The sequence below is a fragment of the Schistocerca serialis genome, chromosome 1 (genome assembly GCF_023864345.2).
Source record: "Schistocerca serialis cubense isolate TAMUIC-IGC-003099 chromosome 1, iqSchSeri2.2, whole genome shotgun sequence".
In the NCBI taxonomy this organism is placed as follows: domain Eukaryota; kingdom Metazoa; phylum Arthropoda; class Insecta; order Orthoptera; family Acrididae; genus Schistocerca; species Schistocerca serialis.
The window spans coordinates 952,365,057-952,387,878 of record NC_064638.1 but is presented as its reverse complement, the minus strand read 5'-3'; the positions used below and the strand labels follow the sequence as shown (position 1 = coordinate 952,387,878).

At 41.0% G+C, this 22,822-nt stretch overlaps 1 long non-coding RNA gene across 2 annotated transcripts in view; it reads right to left on the bottom strand.

The window, feature by feature from the left end:
* LOC126412797 (uncharacterized) overlaps positions 1-22,822 on the bottom strand; it is a 193,534-nt gene that overhangs the window by 70,966 nt on the left and 99,746 nt on the right. Inside the window, exon 3 of one of the 2 annotated variants that reach the window (XR_007575344.1) lies at positions 2,892-3,262. The exons of the other annotated variant lie outside the window; for it this stretch is intronic. This is a non-coding gene — a long non-coding RNA (uncharacterized LOC126412797). Of the gene's footprint in view, positions 1-2,891; positions 3,263-22,822 lie in introns of those variants that run through there. 2 annotated transcript variants of the gene reach the window in all.

Sequence of the window (22,822 nt, the reverse complement as noted above, 5' to 3'; positions counted from 1 at the left end):
TCACACACCTGGCAGGGGCTGGGCCGGTGTTTATCCCTGCGGTGGCGTCGTTTTTCGACCCCAACACCCGCCACTCATCAGCGGCTGCGCTCTGCCCCTCAAATTCGATAGAAACAGTGAAACGGAGAGTTTGACACGTAGCCCAATACCTGGACATTACTTACATGAAACACAATTTATTGAATTAATTCTGATCATGTTATGTCTCGTTGTCTGCAGTACTAGATGAACGGTCAGTGCGTTGTCGTGCCAAGCAAAGGGGCCTGGGTTCGATTCCCGGCCATGGCGAAGATTTTTCTCTACTCGGGGACTCAGTGTTGTGAGATGACTGAAAGGGCACGTCCCGAAAGCCATTAGAAAGGAAAAAAAATCTCCTGTCCGCAGCTAGTGGTCTAGGTGTTAGCGGCTCTGCCACTAGACTCTGGGGTCCAGTACTCGATTTCCGAAGAGTTTCCCAGCAGGGAGACTGGGTGTTGTGTTGTCATCATCACAGGCGCCGAAATGGCGTCGTATTTAAAGACTTGCACGAGGAGCCTGAAGTACCGCATGCAGTGTCTCCCGGTCAATAATTCCATACGATCATTTCATTTCATGTTAACTCGTTGTTTTATGTGGCTCATCTCCCCCAAAATGACTTCGCAGAGAGCATGGGCGTGACTAACTTACAGCACAATACAAAACTAATCTATCATGAGGTTGTATAGAACGTAATACCATTCTGTTAGCTTGTGAAATGAATATGGAAGGGTTTTTCATTGGTGATTCATCAGCGACCAGGACAATCACTCTACTTAAACTTGTTATTTCTCCAGAAAGACGCTCTTGGGTGCATGGCAAGAAATGTTCTGGTTGTTTCTTGTAAAGCACCAACAATATTTTCAGGATCAGAGTAATTCACATCATAATATCGAGGACGCCGCGCGTTCATGATTGTAAGAACGCAGAAGTGCTAACATATTTCACATGATGTTTACCCAGGAAAATAAATTTTTATATGTATTAATTCCTCATTCCACAGCTCTCGCCTTCGTAGCCTATATGAAATAAGTTGAGTTTAGCACATGTTTAAACAATGCTGGAGTGTCTTATTACCTATTCAACAATCGGTAGTTTAAACAGGTGGACGCCATCACCTTGGGAAGTCCTCTGTCTCCCATGGTGGCCAACTATTTTGTGGAAGACTCTGAGGAAAAAGCACTGCAGCCCGCATGTCTCCAACCGACTATACGTTTGTGATGTGTCCTACGGAATAGAGAGATTGCCTTAGTTTATGCGACATTTTCAGTCGCTCCTTCCCGATATACACCTCACCAGGAGGGTGGAAAAAGATGACACCCATCTCTGGATGTCACAGCTAGAAAAAAAGCGAACGATACAGTGAGACTAAGTATTGACCGCAAACGAACTCACACAGAGTTTTGTTTGCAACTGCAAGGCTGTCGTCATCCTGCACAAAGCGGCAATGTCTTACGGTCCTTGGTACATGAGGCACATGCAGTATCAGATACTGACAGACTCCCTGATAAGTGTTTGAACAGAACGGACTATGACAGACACATATGCCATGCATTCAGTTCCAAGCAAGTTCAAATCAGGGATATAACTTAAGACGACGGGGCTCCGACTGAAACGGCGTTCTTGCCGCATTGTGGCGGTATGTCTTTAAGAATAGAAAGAATCCTCGACAGACACGGCATCAAGTGCGTTTTTTGTCCACCGACGGAACTGAGGAATTTGTTGTGTTCGGTCAAAGACGAGCTTGGCCTTAGCAGAAGCTTAGGCCAATTAAATAAATCAGCGGTAGCGGAGCATTGCCTGAACTCGGAACATGTCATGTTTTACGAGAAGACTTGATGTTTTATCTTCAGCGTCATATTTCTAGGACTGCGTTATTATGGTGGCCATACATAATAGTACAGCGTGCAACCTTATCAACAGGGATGCAGGCTTTCAGTTAAGCTCATATGGAATCCGATTCGTGTCTTGACGCTTTGCACTGCTGAGATTTAACTAAGCTTTCAGCCATAGCACGGTCTGCTAGCGTAGTCATTGTTCGTATTGTACGAACCGAAGGCCGTTTTGCGGCTCCCGCTAGGGGGTTCTATGATGGTTCCTTTCCTCCAATGCGACCTTCTTCGTGATTACCATCAGCCACCGATTGCAGCAGCGAAAACAGCTACTACCACCACTTGAAGATGTTGAACCCTTGCATCGACAAGATATCGTAAAATTTGCATAATGTGATCCGGCAGCAAAACAGAGAAGTGTATTTGCAAACGATCCGTGGGGAAAGCCTGAAAAACTTTATTGTTGTGACCGAAATACACTTTTCCGCTGCAGTGTGTATTCTGGCTTCTTTGACGTAATTTAGAGAAGTTCTGAAAGGCATGAAATATCATTGAACTACAGGGGCCACTACATATAAATGCAAGTTCTTTGAGGTCCTATGTGCTCTTTTGGTCCAAACACATACATTCGAAGAGTATACATTATTGAGTTGCTATGTGTCTAACTGTCAAAGTGTTTTGACAGTTACATGCCTTTATAGATTTCACTAAACAGTTCAAAAAGTATTTAACAAATACAGTAGAGTCAATTTACCATAGACAACCACATTGTGAAGTTTCACTGAATACGACAGGAGGAAGATCAGTGTACACTGTTCTCCAATACTCGTCAAAAAGTAATAACTCAGACTATAACGTATCATCAAGAAAGGGTAACTAAGTACTGAAAGAGCCTTGCGCGAGAAGCTAAATTTCGCAGATACCACGGAAAATCCTCGGAAATATTCAGTGTCTGGAATGACAAGACGAACTTAAAGTTAGAAAGATATATTTCACAGAATTTTCGTGGTACAAGAGCGCCTCCATATCGTAAGGGATCCAAGTTCATCTTCGTGGCATACGCTTCAGAAAACAGCGTAAAAACTCTTGAAAACACGAAAACTTCCAAGTTCGGCGTCATGTCTCGACTGCACTGGGAGAGAGTAATCAAGAGTCCCACGCTCGCTAATTGGCCACCGAGGCAGTGCCACCGAGTGACACGTACTCGGCCTCGGGACAACGCATAGCTGCTTCCCGCCCCCGCCCCCTTCTTCTATCTCTCTCTCTCTTCTCTCTCTCCCTCTGACGTCAGAGCTCTTTCATAACTTACACAATTACAAATGCTGTTGAGCCTCGCCTCGTACCTGTCGACCCAGTTGCGCTCGGCAATACGCACTCGCCTCTTGAGCTTCACTCTTTTCTGCCACTCGACGAAACTGTGAAAAAAGAACCTGTTGCAGTCTTTGTTAAATAATTATAATAAACAGTAAGAAACTTCTTTTAACCCTGCAAATAAACTACGACAAACAGAAAGCCAAGCAGGAAAAGAAAACCCTGTTAAGGGTATCGAAAAATGTATGTTATCACAATAAAACCACAAAAGACCTTCCCCTCGGTCTTCCATGAAACCCTCCACAAAACGTTTTAACCAAAACCCAAATCAGCTGAACACCAAAGCCTTCAGTGAGACTCTGACAGCTGAACTTTCCACAACTCGCCTTGACTAATCACACACACACAAACACACACACACACACATGCGCGCGCGCGCGCCTATCCATACATACACTGCCGAAAAAAGTTAGTACACACCTTTAGAGGTTTCCTGTCCACTCTAGATTTATTATTCCAAGTGTGGCTCAATTGGCTCTGCGCACTGTGGGACTTAACATCTGAGGTTAGCAGTCCCCTAGAACTTAGAACTACTTAAACCTAACTAACCCAAGGACATCACACACACCCATGGCCGAGGCAGGATTCGAACCTGCGATAGTAGCGGTCGCGCGGTTCCAGACTGTAGCGCCTAGAACCGCTCGGCCATCCCAGGCGGCTATTCCAAGAGTGCAAACAGATCAAAAGCACAGGCGGTTCTGCGGTACCAGGTATCGACACAAACACCCATATAAGTACGCGGTGGGCGGTAATACAGGCGCTGACTCTGGCTTCCGGCCGACCGTACAGATGGACAACACCGCCCTGGAACACTTTGTGTCACGGTCGCTAGTCCAGTTGTCGTAGTTCTGTAAGAGTTGTTGGCTGATGAGTCGCACAAGTCATTTCCTAGCGTCCCCTCCAGAAACACTAAAGATGGACGAGAGTTGTAACTTACCGCACCCCAGACCATATGACCTTGGGGGGAGCAGTGTGTATAGGACGAATGCACTCTACGAGACAGTGCTCTCCAGGTCTACAACGTATATGCAAACTAACATCACTTGGGTGCAAGAAGAATCTCCTTTTATCGAGGCTCCATTCCATTTCCAATTGATCATCTGATGGAGGCAATCGAGCGGTGGACGTCGATGCTGTGACTTGAGTGGAAGATGGAATAGAGGTGTGCGTATCCTTAGTCCTACTGGTGATAATCGGTTTACAATAGTTCGTGGTGACACTCCCTTACGTTGGCGTTGACGTTGCGTTGACGTCGAAAAACCTAGTCTACAGGTCACTCAAGATTCACGTAACCACGGATACAAGCATTATTGCACAACTGAAGCTGCACGTCCAACTTGTATGCTATTTTTCCGAAAGGACCATGCCGCCACTCGGGAGGCCACAGTTTGACCTTTTTCAAATTCGCTCATTTGGCTGTAGGACGTACGAGTGAGTCTCATGGCATGGCTGCCTGCTTACTTTATACGTTGCACCACATTGAGCCTTCTGGCTGTGAGCATTCCCTATTAAAGTGTAGCTACAAATGAAGCACTTGTAGCTATGCCACTTGGCAGATGACGTTGAAACCATATCAGTACATCTACCATCTTCCAGGTGCGTATATGTCGTAATCGGATCGTAATCGAAGTCGCCATTCCTTGAGTACTGTTTTTATTCCAGCAGTGTACACTCCCACACTCCTTATCTCTCTACTCCCTCCCTCTTTCTCTCTCTGTCTCTGTCTCTCTCGCTCTCTATATCTCTCGTACATAAGCGCGCGCACGTACGCTCGCGCGCACGTACGCGCGCGCGCGCGTGAGCGGGCGCGCGCGCACACACACACACACACACAAACAGATACAGGCGGAACGGAAATAAACAGCTGTTAGTTTTCAGTGTACAGTTGGTTAGTTTGCCAACATATACATAAACAAACAAAATAGGAAGAGACATAAAGTGAACGACAAGTAGTTACGACTTTAAATCACACTTTTCGGTAAAATGTCTACAGCTGGTGATAGAGAATAATAGTGATCCACAGAAATTAGCACAAAGAACATGATAATATCAAAGAAAAAAGTTCGTAACATGAAAATGTGCTTATGTTACGTAAGTAAAGTTATAGTGCGACGTCCAGCACGTGACTAGATAATGGGAAACGCAGATGCCAGACAAAACCCCTAATAACTGTAAATAATCATTTATTTACGTAAAAAAAGGCACGAACGTTTTTATAATCTACAAATATCGCACATCAAAATAAAACTATATAAGATCCCTTAAAGTAAAACGCGAAATGCGCCGGAACAAATAATATACACTGTAGTAAGAAAAAAGAGTTTCTTAGATACGAAAGAAATTTTCTCTGCTTCCTTCGGATGATGACCACGTAAAAAGACGTGTTTAGTAACAAATCGTAACGAATTTTACTTCCCTGTGATAATGATATGAGTGTATCTACTTCATTTTATAAATACGATTAAATTATTTTAGAAACGGTTTTTCCCCAATGTCCAACCAGGGAAAATCCATAAAAACACTCTGTGAAATTCTTAGTTTTATACTGAACACATTGCTGTAATGTGATTAAATTACGCTGTCCAATTTGTAATACAGTTGAAACGATCATTTGTAACAAGCTTTTACTGTTTGTGTTGTGACCAGGTAAAACTACTTTCGTCTGGCCTCAAGTTTGGGTTCTTTGATTGATCTGTGAGAAGGCTCATCAAACGCGTACAGACGAAATATTAGTTTACTTTATTGCAGAAATGAATAAAAGATTTACTTAACTTTGACCAATTTCTTTGCCATAGGAGTACTGGATAATTTACAGCTGTCAAGAACTAGCAAAGCATCACTTGATGCACTGATCAAGGAACTGTTATCTTGTGGCATAACGTTGGACATTAACAACACTACAAATTCATCTGAAACGTAAACACTTCGAGCCCTCGAACTGGAGCTGAGCTCTACCTAGTTCTACACTATATTGACCCCAGCGTGAGGGCGCTGCTATGCTGAAAGGGAAGTTTCCTAAAAGTATTTTAATCTGGATTTGGTTCTCCTGGTGTAGGTGCATCACTATACGTTAAAGGGGACTCTCTGCAACATTTGATGTTGACACGAAATGCCAACAAAGTTTTCATTCACAATGTATTTTTCACTCAGCGATGGAATGTGTGCCGATTTTAAATTTCCTCGTAGATTGAAACTGTGTCTTTTATTGGGATATGAACATAGAATCTTTGCCTTTCGTGAGCATATGCTCTTCCGATGATAAAAATAAATTCTTGTCGACATGCAGCAACCACCGCGACTCCCAAAAAGCAAACAACGCACCTATTCGAAAGATTACGCGACGCTTAACTTTATGAATAGATTACGCCATTTTGTTTTGACTGTTCTTGCAGTCGTGCAACGGTGTGGCGCGGGGGCTGCAGACATTAGGCTACTAGCAAATATAAAATTCATGAATTAATTTGACTTTTTGGATATGATAATTAACATTTCTACGGCTATCCTTTTCGAATGTCCTACCCTAATTCATTCATATTTCCCATTATTTTATTTACAGATTACGTGATGTACTGATTACGTAGAACAGAGAATAGGCTATAAATTTGTCTCACTCCCTAATCAATTAGTGCTTCTCATTGGTTCCCTTCGACTGTTATCATTTCAGTCGGTTTTCTGTAAAAGTCGAAGGTAACTTTTCATCCCCTATGTTATATCTGTAATAACTTCAGAATTTCAAAGTGTGCTTTCATTTCAAATCAACGAATGGGCCAAGTCACTCGCTGAATCTATAAATTACACAAGAAACGCATACGAACGCTTCCCTCAGTCAGTGCACACTGCTTAGTGGGACCCTGATTCCTAGTGTTCTGAAGGATAGTCATAGCGTTCTTGCAGAAAAGGCTACGAGCACTACTCACTCTCAAGTTGACTTACAGACTATATCCTATAACGCTTTTTGTTGCATACAGTTATTGGTAATCAGAACGCGTTGGATTGTTTTCTAATGAATGTTTAAAGATTAAGATAAACGACACAACAAGTATGAAAGGGAAGCTATGACACATTCAAGGCCTCCTCCAGAATATCGGTGATTCAGCAAAGGCCGAGCCATATTCTGAAATGCGCGGAGTGCATCCGATCAATCATCGGATATCGGCGATGTGTCACCCATTTAGAATGGTCCCTAAAGGAGATCCCCGCTCTTGGCACCGAGGAAACGGTAAATACTGCAGGGTAGAATCTTGTCTGGCTTTGCAAGTACATTTGACAGGATGATCAACGATCGGCACACGCTAAAGAATTTTAAAGTGCGGAAATATTCAATTTTTTTTAACACAGTGCTTACTGCAAGAACTTTCCTTTGTGATTTTTACGAAAGGAAGGCTAAGGAACCCATGAAGCGCTTTTAGCGTAGATATTGTTCGAAACAGTGTCCCAAATGTTATCCTATTGCTGCCAGTAATTCTCACCTCTGCTTCGGTCGATGAAATCTCCCAAATGTACACAATCCATTTTTATTACTCTTCCTATTTTTGTGCACATTTATGTAGAAACACAGGAAAGGGAAGCTATCTAGACATTTATAAAGGCTGAAACGTAGTGTGAAGGTACGTTAGAGAGAAAGGGAAATGATGAAGGAAGAGAGAGAATGGGAGAGTGGGAGGGAGAGTGGGAGGGGGAGAGGGCGGAAGGGAGACAGGGAAGGAGGGAGAGAGGGAGAGACGGAGGTTGACAGGTAGGTAGGGAGGGAGAGGGAGAGAGTGAAAAAGAGAGCCTGGGAGTTAAAGAGAGAGAGAAAGGAGCGCAATCTGTTATGTTGGACCAACACATAACAAAATTACATGATAAAACTGAAAAATGCGTCAGGACATGTCAGTTTGCGAAATGATACGCTGTATCACAGAAATCAAGAGTCGTACAGGCATATAATCACACGTAGTACACAAAAAATTAAAAAGAGCCGTCCTAAGCAGACAGTCATAGTTCTATGTGTCTCGTATGTATTAGCACGTAGTGATTTATGAAGTTCTTTAATACATTCTGACGTTTAGCGTCACCAGTTAATATCCAGTTGTCATTATATATAATAACTGCACTAGCTTCGTTAATCATTCGCTGTAACTCTGCGTCATGAAACGAATTTATGGATGTTCCGAAATCCTCCTTGGGAACAAGAGCATCTCTGTCTTGCCCACTAACAGCTTACGGAGGGCAATCGTAGCGATCATACTGGTATCACCTACATCTACCTACATCTACATGATTACTCTGCTTTTCGCAATAAAGTGCCTGGCAGAGGGTTCAATGAACCACTTTCAAGCTGTTTCTCTACCGTTCCACTCTCGAACGGCACGTGGGAAAATCAAGCACTTAAATTTTTCTGTGCGAGCCCTGATTTCTCTTATTTTATCGTGATGATTATATCTCCATATGTAGGTGGGTGCCAAGGGTTTTTACTGAAATGTCTTTGGCAGTTACCTACTCATGTAGTTGTACAAACCTCTCTATTACGGGACCGACGACCGTAGCAGTCTGGTCCCTTCAATCCCCAAACCGACCAACCTCTCTATTGCGAAACATATTATCCTGGATTTTCAAAAAAATTAAGATCAAAATCTGGAAGATATTGAGCTTGTTAGCACTAGTTTCAAAATTAGACCATCTTTGACTACGATCATAGATATCTACTGCCAGTTTCCCGACTGTAACATATGTGTTGGCCTTACAAACAAATCTGGGAGAACAGCTGACAGTGACACATGATGCACTTAATGGTAGGGGTGGGCGTAAAGGAGTTCAGCCAGAATTCCGCGCTTTGACAGTTTGTTGCCAATGCTTATTTCATTTTCAGGGTTCCGTGCCTCGGCCTGTAAAAACGGAACTCTTATATGATCGGTTTGTTGCCCGTCTGTCTGTCTGTCTGTCTGTCTGTCTGTCTATCTGTCTGTCCACTGTTAAGAATAATTTTCCTCAGGAACGGCTAGACGTATCGAGTTGAAATTTATGCCACATATTAAGGTCTATAGTCGCTTGGACACGTAAAAATGTTAAGCTTAAAAGTAATATCAATCGAAAGATAAGGTCATTTATTTTGGTACTCGAAAACTTACTCATCACAATTTACCGGGTGCTTCCCGTTGAAATAGAATCATGAAATTCGATGATAATAGGATGTCGGAGTACAAATCAAGGAGAGAATCCTAAAATTGTTCATTTGTAATTATATAACATGAGAAAACATTTTTACGTAATTTTGTATCTGTACATTTGTCTGTCTGTCTGTTAAGACCCTTCTTCTCTGTAACACTTTGTCGTATGACTTTCAAATTTATGATACATACTAAGGTGTGCGGTACCATGGTGATGTAAAAATTATAAACTTCTAAGTCAATAAATTGAAAGGATACGGCCACTTATGTCACACATTTTGATAGTCGAAAGGTCACTCATTAGAAACTACGTAATGCTTCGCGTTGACACAGAATCAAGAAATATCGTAAGAAGAAATCTTTCAAACAATAAGTAAAGAAAAAATCAAAAAACTGCTAATTTGTAATCGCATCAAACGAAAGAATTTTTTTGTCATTTTTTTATCCTTCTGTCAGTCTATTTGTTTTTTAAGACTCCTTCTTCTCTGAAACCCGCTTGCGTATCAAGTTCAAGTTTATGTCAGATATTAAGGCCTATGGACTCTTAACGGTGTAAAAATTTTAGCGTTGTAAGTCAATGGGATGAAAAGATTCGGCTGTATTTGTAACATGTTTTTAAACACGCAAAGTCACTCATCCGAATCTGTAAGGTGCTTCCCGTTGATCTAGAATAATGAAAGTTGAAATGAAGCATGTTTTTATAGTGCACGATAAGGAATGAACCAGAAAACTGTTTACTTCTAATTATATCACACTAAAGAATTTTTTTCACTTTTTATGCGTCTGTCAGTCTGTCCTTCTTTTAAGACCGCTTTTTCTGTGGAACAGGTTGGCGAATCAATTTCCAATTTAGGTGACATACTAAAACCTACTGTCCTTCGGCTGCATAAAAACTGTAAGCTTCTAAGTTAAAGGAATCGGAAGATTCGGTTGTGTACGTCACACATTTTGATACTCGTAAACTCACTCGTAACATCTTGTTGGGCACTTCCCATTGACCTAGAATCATGAAATTGGACAAGAAGCAAGCGTTCACAGTACAAGTAAAATAAAACATCGGAAGCTTGTCAGATTGTAATTATATCACATATAAAATATCTTTTGCCGTTTGAACACATATTTCATTCAAAGTGCGTGGAAAGAATAATAGGCGAACATTACTGCATCTAAACATAAAGTGTAAGTGGGAGTCACGTTATAGTAAGCAAATGAAAAATGTTTAGTTAAATCTTCTCTTTATACATAAACTGGAGTCCCATGTTCAGATAGCCATCTTATACATTTAGTGACTCGACTTCTGGTCTAGGGGTTGACTGTATACTGTTGCGTTGTGCCCTATACATCTCCAATGATAATAATACAGCGTATCGAACAGTGAACGAAAGCACAAGTGTGGAAAATCAAGTAAGAACAAATACGTTCCCTCCATTGGTGGTCTTACAGAAACTATTAATGAAATAATTTAACATTATTTTACCATAGCAGTGCAAGTGAACACTAAGTTACTACACAGGTAATGCTTTTACTCGGAAAGTGACATGATCCAATACTCTAAACTCATCAATGCCGGTTAATTTCCCTCATTTATGTAGCTCACTCAGTCCACTGAGTAACAGAATCACATATAAAGATCACTACAGTTGTTCATACTAACTCGTAACAAATATCACTCGTCTCCACAATTGGAAACTGTCTTCACCGAAACTGAGTAAGTTCAAACTGCCTACCACGTTGTGATAGACACACCAGCGGCCCTTCGCCTCGCAGTTCTCACCCCAAACGAGGACACTGATAAAAGACCCCTCGCCCTGCTCTGCTCTGTTTTTTCTCAATTTGTTCATGTGACCACTTCGTGAGCTCTTAACTTCTATAGCTGCATTCGAAGTTATTTAAAATTTTTGAGCATAGTGATATTAAACAAATAAGACACAGTTTTATATTACTTTTGCGTTCCAGTATTATACAGATTAATTTTCTCTATAGCTGAAATTATGTCTTTTAGATAATTAGGAGTGGGAAACTAGCGATATTCACGACTTACTCTTACATGCCCTGCTTACTTCTTTATTCAAGTGATACAGTACAGTACTACACCTTTTTACTAATAAACAAATTAAACTAAACTCCGTGCAAACAGGCTATGAAGACCCAACGGTACCGACCGGCAGTCGTGTCATCCTCAGCAGACAGGCGTCACTGGATGCGGAGATGGAGGGGCATGTGGTCAGCACACCACTCTCCCGGCCGTATGTCACTTTACGAGACCGGGCTAGTAAATAAATAACCGATGATAATATAAACTATATATGCAGAGGCTAATTTGTTGTGTAATTGTGGCGGACTTTCTGTTTTGACACAGCAACAACTGTTATGCGATGTTTTTGTAACTGAATAAGTTGTAGTCATGAGTATTTGTCATCACAAACAACATATCTTTATATACAGAAAATTCTCCTGTCGCGTTGTATGTCCAGGATAAACTCCGAAGCTACTAAACCGATCTCAAGGAATTTTTGCGAGTATGTATAATTTGGTTCAATTTAAAAGATACAATAGTTTTTATCTCGATTATTGGCCTCAATATTTGTTATTCATTCCTATTGAATGTTTATTATACAACAATAGTGTGTATTTATTTGTAAATTCTATGATTCCCAACAGATAGCGGTGTAAGTTAATTCATCGACGCAACGCTAACATGTTTTGACATCTCGGTTGGGTAGACATCCAGTTGATGGTGTCGAGTTTCGATTCCTAGAGGTCGCAATCAATTCCACGTGATATTTGTCTTTGTTTATGACATAAGTGTTATTTTAATTTTTCGTGTATCATTTTTATAATTGTGTTGCGTACTGTGTTATAATCGTGCCGTGTATCCTATTATTATAATTTTAACAGAAAAATAATAACATAAAACTTAATAAATAATTTTTTCCGTTGATCTTCATACCATCTCGAAAATTTGAAAGTATTTCTTGCTTGCTTTCTATTTTATTATTAGTATTTTATTTTGATTTTTAATCTGTTAATTGTTAATTAATTAATTCATTAATTTTGATCTAATTTCTTTATTAAAATAATAAATATTATCATCATTTTGAATTTCACTATAATTCTGTGGAAAAAATCTAACCTTAGCAATGAGTGTAGCAGAGAAACACGACCCAGGCGTGATGAGAGAGCTCATGAATCGGAAGAACACTTAATGTTAAGAAACGCAGCTCACTGAATCATAACAGATTAATATCGTAGAGAATGATCTCGTGAGCAGTGTGACGAATGTCTGCGACAAAATATATCGAGAAAAAGAGCGGCGCGGAACGGTAAATTCAGAGAACGCGTAGGACAGAGGCAGCAAACCATCCGTGCATTAACACGTGCATCATTCGTTTGCCTTGCGTTCGAATATGCACCAGACACTGATTACTCTGCACATCCTAAAATTAAAATTGATGCAGTGGATAATATATGCCAATACTGTCAAGCGTTAAAGTTCCGTAATGAGGCAGTCGGTATGTATTGTGCATCAGGAAAAGCTGTACTGTCACCTCCTCCTTCTCCGCAGGAACCTTTATAATGACTTGTTGCTGGCGAATTAGACGATTCGAGAATGTTTCTACGTGAGACACGCTAATTCAGTTCTTGCTTTCAAATGACGTCGTTTGGGGCAACTAAAATTTGCCATCTCATATCTGATGGACATAATTTTCAAACTACATCCAGAATCCAAGGCCTGGTGTATAACCATATTGGGTCTCCGACGCCGGTGCCTAATGATAATCCAAAGTTTCACCAAATTTATTTTACGTGCAGAAACGCGTGACAACTTGGTGCCAGTATGATTTCATCGAACAGGCTGAAGAGAGAGCAATTGTGGAATTGTTGTAAAATTTTTTGGGAAACTTTAATCAACTTATTCAACTGTTTAAAACAGTTTCTCCACAGTTAAGAAATGACAACTACGAAATCGTCATCTAAGTACCATCATGAGAACACGCTGGCAGGTTCGACGAGTCAACCGTAGATGAAGATACTGTTATTATGGTTGGTGATCCAGTTGACAACAGACATCAAATCGCACGTCGAGACAGCACTGCTTGTACAATTTCAGACCTACACTGTTCGTATGACGCACTTCAGTATCCTCTAATATTCTGGCAAGGTCAGGATGAATGACTTACGTACGTCATTACAGTTGTCCTGATTTCTTTATTGCATTTACCTGTAATCCGATTTGGGAAGAAATACAGACATTGTTATTACCAGACCAAAAATCAATACAACGTCATGATGATGTTACTGCACGTGTGTTCAAACAAACATTAAAATCATTGATTTAATCGTATAACACTCGGTTTTCGGTAACACAGGTGGCAGACTGTATTCTATTGAGTGGCAAAAGCAAAGTTAGCCCCATTCTCAGTTTTTGATTTGGCTTGATGATAAAATCAGTCCATAATAAATTGATCAAATAATTTCTGCCGAAATTCCGGATCTATTAATTGACCAGTATTGTTTGACATTGTTATCAGTCACACCCGGGCCGTGCGATGCTTTCAACATGACATCGTCATCCATGGAAGACGAAAAATGTAAGAAGCGTTTCCCAAAACCACATACAAATGATACTATTAAGGATATCGACGGCTATCCATTGTATCGCCGCAGAAACTCTGAAAGTGGTGGTCGCATATTTTCAATACGAATGTCAAATTCTCCAAATCAAGTTGAAATTGACAATCAGTGGATAGTATCATATTCACCATTGCTTTCAAAAACTTTTAAGGCTCGTACTAATCTAGAGATTTGCAGTTCCGTAAAATCCATGTAGTACATTTGCAAATATGTTAATAAAGATAGTGATCTGGCCGTATTTGAAGTACAAAATATAAACAAAAATGACGAGATAACACGATACCAGAAGCCAGAAGGTTATGTACATTAGCAGGAACGAAGCTATCTGGCGTAGTTTCTTGTTTTCCCATACACGAAAGACACCCTTCTATCCAGATACTTGCAGTACATTTCGAAAACGATCACCGTGTATATTTCACCGAAAAAATTATCCTCCAAAGAGCACTTGAGTCACCAAAAACGACACTAACTGAATTTTTCACATCGTGTCAAAATCTGTGTTCGGTTGATTTGTATAACATAATTATATGCCGAAGTTCCACGCTATTTTACGTGAAATAAGTTATGGAAAAAATTGGGAGTCACGTAAATAAGGAAAACCACATCCATCAATCCCAGGCACATTTAAAGCCAAGATATAGAGACGACTTTACACAGTAAGTCCAAAACAACCCGAATGTCTTTTTCTACATTTGTTGTTGGTGAATATTCCTGCATCAACATCTTTCGAATTTTTACGAACAGTTAAGGGTCGAGTGTTCAATACATATCAAGATGTATGTCGCGAGTTGCAGGTGCTGGAAGAAGACAGTAATTCGAGCTTGACACTTGCTGATGCATTGTTAACATACACCCAGAAAAATTTTCGTCATCTGTTTGCAATTATTTTGACAACATGTTATCCAACACAATCATCAGCTTTGTGGGAAAAATACGAAAATTATATGACTGTAAACATACTACACCGAGTTAAACAAACAAACTAGTGTCCGAATCTAGATTTCATACCAGAAATGTATAATGGAGCATTAGTGTTGATCCAAGATTTATGTATTTTAATTTAGAATTTACCACTTAGTCATTACGACATGTTATCACCTGATCGCCCAGCTACAGACTTAAATAACAGTGAAATGGAACGAGAAAAGCAGTGTAACGACGTTAACTTAGCTACAATTATTGCAAATAATAAGCTATTTGACAGATGAACAAACAAATATTTATAAGCGGATTATGCTGACCGTTGATGTTGAACAAGGCAGTTTTTTTTTCTTATACGCACCAAGTGGAACCGGTAAGACATTTTTAATATCATTAATACTTGCGAAGATACTGTCGCAATAGAAAATTGCATTGGCAGTTGCATCGTCAGGCATTGCTGCCACATTGTGAGATGGTGGACGTTCGACACATTCGGCATTTAAGTTGCCATTAGACATTCATAACAAACCAAACGCAATGTGTAACATTAAAAAAAGTGCGGAATGGCTGCAGTGCTGCAAAACAATTCAATTATAATTTGGGATGAGTGTGCTATGGCTCATAAACATTCACTCTAAACATTTCATAGAACTATGCAAGATTTGAAGGATAACGATAAACTTCTCTGTGGTACTGTCTTATTACTGTCTGGTGATTTCCGGCAGACATTACCAGTCATTCCTTGTTCTACTTTTGCGATGAGGTTAACGGATGTTTAAAACAATCATTTTTACGGCAAGAGGTCTAGATATTTCGACTGACCACGAACTTGCGAGTACAATTGCAAAATGATCCATCGGCACAAGTATTTTCTAAGCAACTGCCGAATATTCGAATTCCTGAAATTGAACTGCATCATAATACACAAAACATCAGATTGCCAGACGATTTATGCTCTGTTGTTGATACAACTAATTGAAAGTGTCTTCGCGGATACATTGAATATTTATTAAGATCATAACTGGGTCAGTAATCGTGCTATTTTACAGCAAGAATTGCTAATGTTGACGAAATTAATTTCCAGTTACAACAGTTGTTTCCCGGTGCTTTAATGTCCTTTAAATCAATGGACGCAATAGTAGATGAAAAAGAAGCCATAAATTTTCCAACTGAATTTTTAAATTATCTGGTTATATCAGAAATGTCACTACATAATCTTCGGTTGAAGATTGTTTCACCGATTATTCTTCTCCATAATTTAAACCCACCTAGATTATGCAACGGTTGTCAAAAGGACCACCGCAAATATTCTCGAAGCAACCATTTTGACGGGAAAGTTTAAAGAAAAAATCGTCCTGTAGCCAAGTATTCCAGTGATCCGTCAGAATCTCCAACGCCATTTAGAAGGCTTCAATTTCCGAATCGTTTGGCTTTCGCGAAGACCATCAATAAGTCTCAACGCCAAACAATGTCTATTTTCGGTTTAGACTTGGGAAATATATGTTTCTCCCATGGACAACCATATATGTTGGGAAACCAATCAAATCTATTCGTCTTTGCAAAAGACGGATTAACTCAAAAATATTGTGTACCAATTAGCGCTTAGATAATTGAAAATTTTAAATTGTAATAATGTAAAACAGTGGAAATAATACTTAAAAATCAGTGTTATTTACCTCATTTATAAAAGTCAAGTCGGATGTTTCCTTGACGACGTCTTTAGCATATACAAGCAACAACTTCATATAAATGAAGATAAGTCGAAGTCTAGTGCCTATTTGGACTACACCTGTGGAATGTCGATAAATTCGATTTTGCGAAGGTAAATACTGTCTCTCTGTAGCCACCCGAGGTGCATTAACCCGCTCGATTAATTCTGAAAAGCAAAGTAATATAAGTGCATCGGACAGAAAACTAGTCACTCCCTTAAAACAGCTTGTAGAACGCTCAGAACGAGCCTAGCCAGTAGGGACGAAAGATGAGTCTTACGCATTATCAGTGATATTCGGTTTAAAACCCATCGATAATTGCAGCTGTCAGTAAGTGCAGGTCCTCTACAAACTGTTTGCGAGCGAAAATTGCGAGAGAATTGCATGCAAGTGACAAACCGATTTAGACACTTTGGAAAAGACCATTTCTTTCAGCTTCACGTAACGCTGCACGTGTTTCATGAGCCAAAAATTATTCCGTCTGGAGATGTGTAGTATGGTCATATCTTGTCTCCTGCCAAATGATTCGAGATGTCTAGTGCACTGACGGCCTAGTGAGGCGTTTAAATAACATTGTGAGCCCTTAGGGCCAAGGGAGTTATGTGGTGTTTTGCGTCTTTCGTGCCATGACTGGCCTACTGAATCACGTCACCGTCAACATGAACCAGGACGTTTATTTCAACAAACTCGGTGAGCAAGTCTGCCCTTTCTTCTCCGTCAACTGGATGAGCATGTTGTGGACAGTCCCGTCTTCTAAGATGGCAAAAGTCGTGTGCGCAGGGCTGGACGCACCAGTTCCTAGTTTGGCGAAGACTCAGGAACTCTATGGCAACTAGACCGGCCAGCTAAACCAGCCAGTCTTAATCCCATAAAAATGACTGTGACTATTTTGAACAAGACGATAAACTTAGCAATTGACGTCCCTCAAAACTAGAAGTCAAGAGGTTCTAATCATGCTTGAGTAACTTTATTTGGATACGGAATACGTGAAGAAACTTATGGAGTGTCTTCCTAGCCGAACAGAAGATATTATCATGTCTAGGAACGGTGTTACATAGTACCGGGTTGTTACAATTAAAGTGCAGTTATTCACAGAGGTATAGTGTGGGCTGTAATTACAATATGGCAGCGGAACTTCATACATATTCTAATGCGTTAATATGGAACTGGTTTACGCTGCAAAAAAATAAGTTCCAACTTTGGGCATTAAGTGCAAATCGGGCGCTGTAAGTGTAAGAAAGATGTATAGAAATGCTTCCATATATAATGGCTTAGGACCGGACGGGACGTGGGGAGAAAAACAAGTGAGCAGGGTATAGTGTTGATTTTATAATTAACTACAGGTTACAAATCTTTTTCAATATGGGTAATGGAGACTCCACGACATTCTGCATCTTTAAAAGACGTTGTTCGCAGCAGTTGCTGTGGAATCTGAGCGACGTGTTCCTGGTTACTGGCCTTCAGATCAAGTAGAGACCGAACGTGTCCCACGTAAAAGCATTCATTTACTTACTCAAAAGCCAAAAGTCGTATGGATTCAGATCAAGTGATCTTGCAGCCCATGCATCAGGAAAACCTCTGGAGATAACACGTTCATGGAAGGTTGCACTAAGCAGATCCTTCATTGGGCGAGCGACATGAATTGTTGCCCCACCTTGCTTAAAAGCAGTGGTTTACACACAGTTGAACTCTTCCAAAGCAGGAGTCACAAACTGTACAAGGCGATCTCGACAACGTACAGACGTCGCAATGCACGTGACGGGCTACGTGGATGTATTCTGTTCAAAGAAGAACGTACCGAGAATCCACACACAGTCATACAGTACACGGCGAGTGGAATGGCTGTTCTTGCAAAAGACATCGGTTAACAGTGCCCTAAATTCGGCAGTTCTCTGTATTCACTGCACCCCGTGCTGTAAAATGTGTATTGTTTTTCCACCGAATATTGTGTGGGCACATGTCATCAACTTCGATCCATGCCAGAAACCGGGGAGCAAATTTAAGAACGTTTCTGCAGATCATGAAGTCTCAGTTGCTGCAGCGTCTGGATCTTGTATTAATACAATCGTAAATAGACCGCAAAACTTTCCCTGCTATTGACCATAGGATGGACAAATCTCGCAACTCTGCACAGTTCGAAATAAGTGCTGCATGGTCAGCTATAACAACTGCAACCTCGCTAACTGGACTGGTCTGTAAATACCATGGGAAACCTTGAAAAAGTTGTCTGTTTTCTAAACAGTGTAGCTCAAAGAATAAGACTTGTAAGTCCATGTAATGCTTACTATCTTTTAAGACATCTTTTTGGAACATTTTTATGTATGAACCACAGCTTTAACTCTCACACATTTCTTAAATTGTATTTTTTGTTGCAAGTGAAATAAACCATGCTAATTATTTATGTACATCATAGGTACACCTTACTCAAAACACAAAGTAAGTTTATTTTTTTTGCTGAAAGTTCTTTACGCTATGATCTTTAAAGCAGACTACTGAAAAGATGATGCTGTCATAAATTGTGGCACAAAAAATTTTTAAGTGTCATTATCAAATATTTTGGAAATGAATTCAGAGTTTTTCTTCAAAAAAGCATTTTATCTTCTAAATTAAGTCACAAAAGTAGTCTGATTTTTAGTTAAGCATCTTTTAAGACAGTATACAAAATTTCAGCTCTCTGTATTTAATAGTTTTTAGCCAAAGTGTACCAGAACATGAAGTAATTTAACTTTCGGGAAATTCAAGTAAAAGTTAAAACTTCATTTTTCTATTAAACTTGCATGGCACTAATGTATCCCAAATCCACATTCACCTTGTATCCTGTGTTGTTCTTCCTCCCATCTCTTTTTCACACTTCTTGTTCTTATTGTTGCTTCTTTGGTGGCTTACTACACTGATTTTTCTGCTTCAAATGCCGTGCAGTCTGCGGCGTTTTGTCACGAAATGCGCGGCTCTCCACGTCGGAGGTTCGATTCCCCCATCGGGCATTGGTGTGTGTGTTGTCCTTAGCATAAGTTAGATTAAGTAGTGTGCAAGCCTGGGGACCGATGACCTCATCAGTTTGGTCCCATAAGACCTTACCACAAAGTTTCAAATTTCTTCAAAGAGTCTCCTTCGGTCAATGGCTATTAGAGCTCTATGGATATTTGGTCCACCAGGCACACCCATCAGTTCCATAACATTAAGCCGTGACACTGCACCCCCAGAAACATAGAACAGCATCTGGCACACCTACTTTCATAATTTAGTCCTATGAGAACAGTTTTTGGTATCTGTTCCCATATACAATCGCCGAAACTTTCATTTGGGTTTTGAGTCCTACCATGTACCCATTTCTATAATAATGTTGTGTCACTAAGATACCTAAATATAAAATTTGTAAATTCCATTATAGCAAACCGCAAAGAATGGTTATGGCTGTAGGTCTCATCTTCACTAACAGCCCTCTACTAGACACACCATGAATCACTGCTAGGTGGGCAGAGTGCATAACGTGATTTGTTATCTGTGTAAGATGTATGAACGAAGTTAGCCCATACTGTCTTTTTCATTCCCTGAAGGTCATTTATAGTTCGTCTTATGGCTTGTCCATAATAATACTGCAGCCTGCCTATTTCTTCGTCCACGTCCACTAATGCTCTTACCATCAGCTAATTTATTTCTTTTAAAATTCCTCTTCTAGTTCCTCAGCCTTGTACCTAACCTTTTCTGGACATCTCCAACACATTCCATTTTTTCAGTTCTTGTGTCCGCATAAGGTTTCGATTCTCCAACTTTTTGGTGCCCTTTTGAGTCCCCATCTCCTAGGTACGATGTATACATCGTACCATATATCTCCATTTCTCCACTGACCTGTAAAATATCTTCACAACACCTTCAGATTCCATCCTTCCACTATAACCACTAAAATTAATCAAACATTTGTGATTTTCAGTTTCACTAGTACAACCATGACAATACTTGGTAATACATTCCACATCAATGACATTTTTCCATTACCCAAGGAGGTAACTGTCACTACACCATTTAGGGAACTGTGGCCTCTTCGTTACCTGGATGCATCAAGGGCTGCAGACATACATGTATGCCGGCCGGGGTGGCCGAGCGGTTCTAGGCGCTACAGTCTGGAACCGCGCGACCGATACGGTCGCAGATTCGAATCCTGCCTTGGGCATGGATGTGTTTGATGTCGTTAGGTTAGTTAGGTGTAAGTAGTTCTAATTTCTAGGGGACTGATGACCACAGATGTTGAGTCCCATAATGCTCAGAGCCACTTGAACCATACATGTATTGCTGTCATTCATGTCTACACTTTCCTGAAAAGCATTTCTCATGCTGTTGTTTGATACTTCTTCTAAATTCTGTAGAATAATTTTACTGTAGCTGCTAATTCCCCATGAAACCTTCAGATACCTGACTGAAAATATGCCTGCGAGAGTGAAAGCTGTCATGAAGGCTAAGTGTGGGCCTATACCATATTGAATTCTCGCATTACCGATAGAGGGCGCCACAAACTTGTAAGTCATTTTCAGCCTGGTGTCCGTATACTTTTGATCACATAGTGTATTCAATGCTACCCATATGAAGCCGGGTCATGTGGTCGCTAGTACGGTATACTTTACAGCCAGTAAATACGGTATTACCTTTCTAGATTAGCCGAGAACTGGCAAATACATAGTGGTGGTTTTTTTTTTTTAATTTAAATCACGGAGTACTCCACTGAGGAGAGGTATCGATGTCGATCGGTGACGCCTGGCACGAATTCGGAGTTCCGAAGCATCCCAAAGGTGTCCTGCATGATTCACGTCAGGACTCTGTGCAGGCCAGTCCATTACAGGGATGTTATTGTCGTGTAACCACACAGCCACAAACCGTGCATTATGAACAGGTGCTCGGTCGTGTTGAAAGACGCAATCGCCATCCCCGAATTGCAACAACAAGGGGTGCAAGCCCCCTCCGGGGAAAGCACGACCACACGATAACACCACCGCCTCCGAGTTTTACCGCTCGCCCCCTACACACGCTCGCAGATGACGTTCACCAGGCATTCGCCATACCCACACCCTGCCATGGGATCGCCACATAGTGTAACGTGATTCGTCCCTCCACACAACGTTTTCCCACTGTTCAATCGTTCAATGTGTACGCTCCTTATACCAAGCGAGGCGTCGTTTGGCATTTACCGGCGTGATGTGTGGCTTATGAGCTGCCGTCCGACCATGAAATCCAAGTTTTCTCACCTCCCGCGTAACTGTCATAGTACTTGCAGTAGATCCTGATGCAGTTTGGAATTCATGTGTGGTGGTCTGGATAGATGTCTGCTTATTACACATTACGACCTTCTTATACTGTCGGCGGTCTGTGTGAGTCAACAGACGAGGTCGGGCTGTAAACTTTTGTGTATGTTACGAAACGCTGTTTGCCACGCATAACTGTTATACAGCACCTTCTGCCACACAGTGTTAGTACGAAGCACCCACTGCCCAAAGACTCCGGTACAAAACACCCAGTGCCACACTAAATGGTTACGAAGCACCCTCTACCATGCAAAGTCAGTACGGTCCACGCTGTGCACGCCACATTTTACAAAGTGTACTCTGCCATGCAAAACTGGTATGAAGCACCCTCTGCTCGCAACATCAGTACGAAGCCCCATTAGCCACGTATTATCAGTGCTGTGCATCCTCCGCAATAGAATATTCGTACGCATTGGTCTCTGCCACGCAACATCAGCACAAAGCACTCTCTGCAATGCAGAATTGCCAAGAAGCACCCCCTGCGATTAACATTGTTATGAGGCTGCTTGTATCACGCAAAATCGGTAAGAAGCATCCATCACCACACAAATTGGCTCCTTCTGTCACATAACATCAGTACGGAGTCTCTTTCTACCACTTTTCATTGCTTCAAATACGCTCTGCCACGTGTCATCGGTAGGCTGCATCCTCTACCACTTGCAGCTGAAGCTTTGTTGTCATGTAATTCCGGTGCAAGGAAGTTTCTACCAGCCCGCCAGGCTAACCGCGCGGTGTAACGCGCTGCTTCCCGAGCAGGAAGTCGTGCGTGTCTCCGGCACGAATCCGCCCGGTTGATTTATGTGGAGGTTCGGTGTGTCGGATGGTTTTTAAAGCGGTTTTCCATCTGCCTCGACGAATGCAGGCTGGTTCACCCTATTCCGCCTTAGTTACGCTAT